The sequence below is a fragment of the Gorilla gorilla genome, chromosome 4 (genome assembly GCF_029281585.2).
Source record: "Gorilla gorilla gorilla isolate KB3781 chromosome 4, NHGRI_mGorGor1-v2.1_pri, whole genome shotgun sequence".
Taxonomy (NCBI): Eukaryota; Metazoa; Chordata; class Mammalia; order Primates; family Hominidae; genus Gorilla; species Gorilla gorilla.
Genome location: NC_073228.2, coordinates 140667501 through 140676721, shown reverse-complemented (window position 1 = coordinate 140676721; position 9221 = coordinate 140667501). Strand labels below are relative to the sequence as shown.

At 39.8% G+C, this 9221-nt stretch overlaps 1 long non-coding RNA gene across 1 annotated transcript in view; it reads right to left on the bottom strand.

Annotated features, from left to right (window-relative positions):
- Nucleotides 1–3189: 3189 nt before the first annotated feature.
- LOC134758462 (uncharacterized) overlaps nucleotides 3190–9221 on the bottom strand; it is a 34815-nt gene continuing 28783 nt past the window's right edge. The window contains exon 4 of the long non-coding RNA XR_010133676.1: nucleotides 3190–3752. This is a non-coding gene — a long non-coding RNA (uncharacterized lncRNA). The remainder of the gene's footprint in view (nucleotides 3753–9221) is intronic.

Genomic DNA, 9221 nt, shown 5'->3' with positions numbered 1-9221 from the left:
ATGGCCCCAGGCCTCTGTGACTCACCCTCAGCCAGGCTGGGCACCGAGGAGGGCCTGCTGTGCTGGCGCTCAGGCAGATGCAGGGAGTTTAGACTCTGAATTCTTCTGCAGGTGGGAGTCTGAACTGAACCATCCACACTTCTCCCTTCATGCCCAACGATGAACATCTTAAGAGCAAGGCTCTGTCTGTTTGCAACACTTCATTCCACTCCTCACACATACACACTGCTGAAGACGTTCAACACTGCTGGAGGTTGGAGTCTCTGACAGTAAATGCAGAGACAAACTGGAATGCAAGTTGTCTATTAGGTCATGCCTGTAATCCCAGCACTTTGGGAGGCCAAGGCGGGTGGATCACCTGAGATCGGGTGTTCGAGACCAGCCTGACCAACATGGAGAAACCCCATCTCTACTAAAAACACAAAATTAGCCGGATGTGGTGGCGGATGTCTATAATCCCAGTTCCTCAGGAGGCTGAGGCAGGAGAATCACTTGAACCCGGGAGGTGGAGGTTGCGGTGATCTGAGATCATGCCATTGCACTCCAGCCTGGGCAACAAGAGCGAAACTCCCTCTCAAACAAACAAACAAACAAACAAAAAACAAGATGTCTATTAGGAATGAACACCTATGGAAGGAAGGGGAGGAAGCAGGAGGATGGGTCAGAGGGAAAAATCAAAATACAATGTATACCTGACAAAGCCTTGGCCCACTTGATAAGGAGCACGGGAGCAAAGATCACCCATCAGTGTTGGGCTGAGCTGAAATGGCTGGCCCTATACCACTGAATACAGGCTGCCCAGGAAGGTGTGACCCAGGCTCTTGGCAGCTGAGGCAGATCCAAGAGGAGCTGACAGCTGGAGGTGCCTGCTGTATTCCCCCAGCAGCTGGGGAGCAAGTCCTTCCTTGAAGGGGATTTGGGTGACTTGTCTCTGAGTGTACTATGGAGGATATATAATTGCTGAGGGCTACTTGAGTGAAGCCCACTGTTCCTCCCCCTATGATATAAACTGGTCCCCAAGAAGAGTTAGCAACAGCTTGGGCTCTTTCTAGGCCTCTGAGCCAACTGGCTTGAATTGAGCACATGAACTAGACGCTAGTCTTGTATCAAAGCATCTCTTCAGACTCCAAAGAATACTTACAGTTGAGATTCATTGAGAGGGCAATTCAGAGTCATTTCAGCCTCTGTTATGTTGTGGAAAGATATAGGCCTTGTGATCCCAGACAGTCTAGTGTTCCAATATGATTCTGCCAAACACTAGCTCATGAGCCCAGGCAAGTTGACAAGCTGTCTGGAGGTATTTTCCCTCTTCTGTAGAATGTGTGTAATGATATTCAGAAGATAGGGCTGTCTCACTAATCTTGTCTTCTCATTGGCCTGCAGGTTTTGTTGAATGAATGAGTACCATTTGTTGTCAGATACTTGCACCCTTGTCTCACGCAGGTCACAGCAGCCACAAGTTCCTGGAGGACAGGGTCTTCTATTCGCACTCACAGAGATGTGAACAGGAGCCACCCCTATTTTAGCACTTCTCAGTGCATGAGATTTCTTTGTCTAATTGCCACTTCTCCAGCCTGTGTGCACTGCCATTTTCATGACTGAAAATGTAGGGCCTGGTCCAGAGCCTGGCCCAGAGTTGGCCCCCAAAACACATTAGTTGGAATGATTGACACTAGCCGTAACATCCTGGGGATTCAACATCACCCCAACAGTCAACTCATGACATCCTTTGAGAACAAGTCCCAATTTTACCCTGACCTCAGCCCATCTTTCTGGAATCTCATTTGCATGGCAGGCTATACGCTGCCCCAGCTGGATTATAAAGTTGATCAAGAGTGGAGCATTTGCCATAGCTCACTGGTTCAGAGGCATTTTAATGTCGCCCTGGTAAGCCTGTCTAAATTCCTTCCTGTCAGCTCTCTTTCACTTAGAAATATTTTTTTTTCTCTAGGTTGTGAGATAAAAGATTGCATATCCACAGAGGAAAACATAGCCTTTGATAGGACTCCAAATAATTTATGTTTGGCCATTTCAGCAAATTGCCCCTTGGTTGTTCAAAGCACAGTCCTTCACTTTGCTCCATAAAGCCTTGTGTAGTAGGATAAGCACCTACTATGGACCTAGAAAGACCTGAATTCAAGTCCTGTGAGGTCTTGAACAAGTCTGCCCAACTTCTGAGAGCTTTGATTCCCATATCTGTGATGCTTATCTTGCAGGTTGGTTGAGAGTTTAGAAAAGTAATTGTCTGATACACTACACCTGCTTGACAGCATGCAATTGTCATTTCCTTTTGCCAAGGGAAGGGGACAGAGGGTAGGCAGTGCTGATGTCTGTTTTGTTTAACGCCGTGTGATTTGCACTCAATGTGGGGACATGGAAAGTTCTGGCATCTGCTGCATTGACTCAGGACTGAGGAGGTCAGCAGGAGTACAGGCACCTGAAGGAGTGAAAAGCCATAGTATGGCCCTGAGAGGGACTGTCACAGAAAGTAGGAGCCTCTGAATGGTGAGCCAAAAGACAGAAGATTGAGCTTCTCTCCCATCAGTACCATCAGCATTTACATTACTCTTGTGGCAGATAGAACTGAGAATATGACTGAGACCCCTGCTCTGTCCTCTGCCTTCAAGAGAGCCTGGCTGTATCCTAAACACTGAGAAGTAGGCTGTTAGGTAGACTTTTCCAGGGAGGGAGAAGGAAAAGGGTTGGGGCTTGTAAACTTATAAACCAGACTGGAAGCTCCTTAAAGGTAGGAACTATGTCTGTATGGTCACTATTGAAGTCTTAGCACTGAGCCTGACACATAGGAGACATTCAATATCTGTTTAATCCAAGCCAAGTTGTACGTAGATTTTTTTTCCATCCATCCATCCATCCATCCATCCATCCATCCATCCATCCATCCATCCATCCATCCATCTGACACCCATTTGCTAAGGGCATACTCTGTCCTTGGTACTGGATTGGGTTGGGTTTATAGAGACAAAGTCAGCCTCTTACAGCTCACAGCCTAAGCAAGGGAGACAGCCATGGGTAACCCATAGTACCAGTGGAGACCAAATTTTCTGATAGAGAGGAGCCCTAGGAGCATGAGGTAGGCATTCAACTTGTGGGAGGTAGAGAAAGACAAAAAAAAATTCTGAAGGAAGGGCAGGCAAATCAAATAAAGACACAGGTCATCTAGTTCAAAGCTGTGATTTTCCATCGTCTCTTTATAAAGTTTCTTTGGATAGTAACATAAGGATATCTGTAAAATAGCTGGCCCTAGGTATTTGCTCTCCAAAACACTGCAGTTGTCATCATTATCATCATCCTCACTGTTGTCAACACTGTTTGCTCTGCAGGGAAGGTAGAGGAGAGTACCTGTGTCTTGCTGGTTTGTGTTGCACATTTACACCATCCTGTCCCATCTATGCTTAGGGCCAGGTCTCTTAGTTTCCTCAAAGTTTAGAAGGTCTCGGAGAAAGGAGTGACCTGAGTAAGGTGGGGGAAAACTTCCAGGGTCCACAGGGGATCCTGAGGCTCTGAAGGACTTGAGAGGATAGTGAGGCAATTTGCTTGACTTTTGACCTTTCTTCCTGGGTCTTCCCCTCCTCAGTGACAGTTGGGCCTTGTGCCATCCACCAGGTGAGATCACAGCATTTCTCTCCTCTGGAGGACACAGCATCAAAGTGCCATCTTGGAAGCAGAGGCCAGCCCTCACCAGACAACCAAACCTCCTGAATCCCTGATCTTGAACTTCTCAGCCTCCAGAACTGTGAGAAAATAAATGGTTGTTCTTTATAAATTACCCAGTCTCAGTTATTTTGTTATACCTGCACAAAATGAACTAAGACAGAAATTAGTCTTAGCATACTTGAGAGAAGTGAAGAGGGAGTTCAGCTCTGGTGTGGACCTAAGTTTTCATGGAGGGTGCTAGGGGTCACTAGTGCTGGCTTTGGGAAGCACACTTTGTTCAGGGCATGGGACACATGCCCATCAATCCAGGTTTTCCCGAAGGCTCTTGATTATGAGTTCTGTCCTCATAGTAGATAGGAGACACTGCAGACATTCACATGTGGGAAGATGGATGGGGAGCTCCAGCATTCAGATTTCCATCAAACCACACATCCTCAGCCTCAACGTGGTATGAACCAGCCCATGGCCAACACACCACTGTTTCTTTTTGTTGCAAAGTGGCCAGTTCAGATTGGCACTCAGAAGGGAAGGTTTCTAACTGAACCAAATGCCAACCAACAACACTCAACCTTCTAATCAGGAGACAATTTAGTGGTGAGTGAGTACTCCCAGGTCTGGCTGTATGCTAGTTACATGCAAAATAAAATCTAATAGATCTAATCAAATCATTCAAATACATTTATTTGTGCTTAATTAGGAGCAAAGGGGCTATAGCGTTCAACATCTCTATTCTCTTGGCATTTGGCTTCTAAAAAATCACTGCTATGGCCTATGCGACTCCAAAACATGATTTTTTCCTACAAATTTGATCTCTGTGTGTGTGTGTGTGTGTGTGTGTGTGTGTGCTACAAATTATTGGGGGGTTTATAACCACATTTGATAATAAATTAACACATTGCTAGAATTTACACTTCTGGTCTAAAAAGCATAGAGGGAAGTGATCCAACACCTAACTTCTCTGCAGTGTAGGAAATTATTGAGTGAAAAGGGTCTGGCTGATTGGAAATTATATCCTCCTAACAAAAATCCACTATGTTTCTCTCCTTCATATGCACGTGAACCCGTGTTCTCTCATATTCTCTTGCTGTCTCTCATACATGTGGTAGGAGGCAAAAGAAAAGGGTTTTCTGGAATGTTCTGGAGTTTATGGAAATTGTTTCCATTTTTCAGGCTTTTAGAGGTGGTAACAATGCAAAATACTACTTGGTTTTCAGTGTGGCTCTGATAGAGAGACATTGATTGTATCTCGTAAATGAATCTTGTCCAGACCTATATGGCCTAGTGAGTGTTATTGATTTCTAAGTAGTCATGCTGGAAGACTGTGCACCTGTTCCACAGGTGCTTTGGTTGCTCTAAACAAGCCATTCAGTAACTCTCGCTCTTCCTTTAAGATGGCCTTCAGGGTCATTTTACAAATTATACAAGAAATTTATTCTTGTTATCATCCCATCATTGTGCAGAAGAGCAAGCAGAGTGGCGAGACAGTAGAGTTCAAGGTACTCAGCCATCAGGCTAAACTCGTAATGACCTTGGGCTATTTTCCAACATTTAAAACCCTCCTCCCAAGACAACAATTTGACCTCATTAAGGAGATATAAAAAGAAAGTGGCATAAGCTTGGGAAGTAACTTTTGTTCGTTTGGTTGGTTTTCTTTCCAACTTTTATTTTAGGTTCAAGGAATAAATGTGTAGGTTTGTTACATAGGTAAATTGTGTATAGTGGGGGCTTTGTAGACAGATGATTTTGTCTCTCAGGTAATCAGCATAATACCCAATTGGTAGTTTTTCAATCCTCACCCTCCTCCTACCCTCCACCCTCAAGTAGGCCTCTTTGTGTCCACGTATACTCAATGTTTAGCTCCCACTTATAAGTGAGAACATGTAGTATTTGGCTTTATGTTCCTGTATTAATTCACTTAAGATAATCACCTCCAGCTTCATCCATGTTGCTGCCAAGAGCATGATTTCATTTTTATGGCTGCATAGTATTCTGTGGTGTATATGCACCACGTTTTCTTTATCCAATCCATTATTGATGGGCATTTAGATTGATTCCATGTCTTTGGTATTGTGACTAGTGCTGTGATGAACATGTGTGTGTGTGTCTCTTTATGATAGAATGACTTATATTCCTTTGGGTATGTACCCACTAATGGGATTGCTGTGTCAAATTATAATTCTAAGTTCTCTCAGAAATCTCTAGACTGCTTTCCACTGAATTAATTTACTAATGACTGAAACTAATGACTGAACTAATTTACATTCCCACCAGTAGTATATAAGCATTCCCTTTTCTCCACAACCTTGCCAGCACGTGCTGTTTATTGATTTTATTAATAATAGTTATTCTGACTAGTGTGAGGTGGCATCTCATTGTAGTTTAGATTTGCATTTCCCTAATGATTAGTGATACTGAGCATTTTTTAAATATGCTTTTTGGCCATGTGTATGTCTCCTTTGAGAAGTGTCTGCTCATGTCATTTGCCCATCTTTAAATGAGGCTGTTTGTTTATTGCTTGTTGATTTATTTAAGTTTCTTATAGATTCTGGATATTAGACACTTGTTGGGGTCTTCTGTGGCTCCACATAAATTTAAGGATTGTTTTGGCCATTTCTTGAAAAATGACATTGGAATTTTGACAGCAATTACATTGAATCTGTAGATTGTTTTGGGTAGTATGGGCATTTTCACATTAGTTCTTCCAATTCATGAACATGTGATATCTTCCCATTTATTTCTGTTTTCTTCAATTTCTTTCATCAGTGTTTTACAGTTTCAGTACACAGATCTTTTACCTCCTTGATTAAATTTAGACCTAAGTATTAATTTTTTTGGTTGCTATTGTAAGTGGGATTACTTACTTAATTTGATATTCAAATAGCTTGTTATTAGTATAAGGAAATGTTCCTCATTTTTGTATGTTGATTTTGTAATCTGAAACTTTACTGAATTTATCAGTTTTAACAGATTTTTAGTGAAGCATTTATGTTTTCCATACATAAGATCATGTCATCAGCAAATAGAGATAATTTTACTTCTTCCCTTTCTATTAGAATGTCTCTTATTTCTTTCTCATGCTTAATTGCTCTGGCTAGAACATCCAATACTATGTTGAAAAGAAGTGGTGAGAGTGGCATCCTTGTCTTGTCCCTGATCGCAGATGAACAGCTTTCAAATTTTCATCATTGAGAATGATGTTAGCTATGGGTTTGTCATGTATGGGCTTTGTTTTGTTCAGATAATTCCCTGTATACCTAATCTGTTGAGAGTTTTTTCTTAATCATGAAAGAACGTTGAATTTTGTCAAATAGTTTTTATGTATCTGTTGAGATGATCATATAACGTTTATCCTTCATTTCATTAATGTGGTATATTTCATTTATTGATTTGCATATATTGAAGCATCGTTGCATCCCAGGGATAAATCCTACTTGTTCATGGTAAATTATTCTTTCAATGTGCTCTTTAATTTAGTTTGCTAATATTTTATTGAGGATTTTACATCTGCGTTCACCAGGGATATTGGCTTGTAATTTTCTTTTCTTGTAGTGTCCTTGTCTGGCCTTGGTAAAAAGGTAATGCTAGACTTGTAAAACAAGTTCAGAAGTATTCTTTCTACCATGATTTTTTGGGAAGGATTCGTGAAGAATTTGTATTAGTTCTTCTTTAAGTGTTGGGAAGAATCAGTAGTGAAGCTGTCTGATTCTGGGCTTTTCTTTGGTGAGAGGTTTTTTTTTTTTTTTTTTAACTACTGATTCAATCCCTTACTCATGATTTGACCAGAAAATCTGGTCAAATCAGATTTTCTATTTCTTCATTCGTCATTCTTGGTAGGTTGTATGTATCTAGGAATTTATCCATTTGTTCTTGGTATTACAATTTGTTGGCATACACTTGTTCATATTAGTTTCTTATTATCTATTGTATTTTGGTGGTATCAGTTGTAATGACTCCTCTTTCATTTGTGATGTTATTTATTTGAGTAGTTATTCTTTTTTTCCTAGTTGGTCTAGCTAAGGGTTTGTCTTCTCTTTTTTAACCTTTTCAAAAAACCAACTTTCAGTTTTATCAATGTTTCTATTGTTTTTCTAGTCTCTATTTCAGTTATTTCTACTCTGATCTTGTTATGTCCTCTCTTCTGCTAACTTTGGGCTTAGTTTGTTCTTTTACCAATTTATTGAGGTATAACAGTAGATTGTGAATTTTTTTTATATATAGGTATTTGTTGCTATAAATTTTCCTCTTAGGGCTGCTTTTCCTAAGTTTTGGTATGTTGTGTTTTCATTTGTGTTTGTCTCAAGGTATTTTTAATTTCCTTTTTTATTTCTTCTGCGACCTATTAGTGTGCTCCACATCACTAATCATTAGGGAAATGCAAGTCTATTTGCTGATGACATGATCTTATGTATAGAAAACCATAAATGCACCACCAAAAAACTGTTAAAACTGATAAATTCTGTAAAGTTTCAGGTTACAAAATCAACATACAAAAATTAGGAACATTTCCTTATACTAATAACAAGCTATCTGAATAGCAAATTAAGTAAGTAATCCCACTTACAATAGCAACCAAAAAAATTAAATACTTAGGTCTAAATTTAATCAAGGAGGTAAAAGATCTGTGTACTGAAACTGTAACAGAAATATGTGCCACATATTTCTGTATTTTCCAAGATTTCTCCTGTTATTGATTTATAGTTTTATGCCATTGAGATCTGAAATGATACGTGATATGACCTCATTCCTCTTACATGTGTTGAGATTTGTTTTGCGGCCTAAAATATGATCTACCTTGGAAGATGTTCCATGTGTACTTCAGAAGAGTGTGTATTTTGTTGTTGGATGGAATGTGCTGTATATGTCTGTCAGGTCCATTTGGTCTAAAGTATAATTCAAGACCAATGTTTCTTTATTAATTTTCTGTCTAGATAATATGCCCATTGTCCAAAGTGGGGTATTGAGGCACCATACTATAATAGTAACTCATTCTATCTCTCCCTTCAGATTATTTAATAATTGCTTTACAAATTTAGGTGCTCCAATGTTGGGGGCATATATATTTGCAATGTTACAAATATATATTTGTATATTCTTTATTATTATGTAATCATGTTTGTCTCTTTTTATAGTTTTTGACTTAAAGTGTATTTTGTCTGAGATAAGCATAGTTACACTTGCTCCTTTTAGTTTCCATTTGCATGGAATATCTTTTTGCATTCCTTTACTTTCAGCCTATGTGGGTCCTTACTAGTAAAGCAAGTTTTTTCTTGTTTTTTTTTCATCCATTGAGCCACTCTTTTTATTGGACGATTTAATTCATCTACATTCAATGTAATTATTGAAAGTTTGGTAGGTCCCTTGTTTCTTTCTTCATCTTTTACTGTTTTCCTTTGTAGTTTGATGATTTTCTGTGGGGGTACACTTTGAAAGCTTTTATTTTATATTTTGTGCAACTACTATAGGTTTTTGCTTTGTGGTTACCATCAGGCTTACATAAAACATGTTATCCTTAAAACGGATTACTTTAAGCTGACAATAATTGCTTT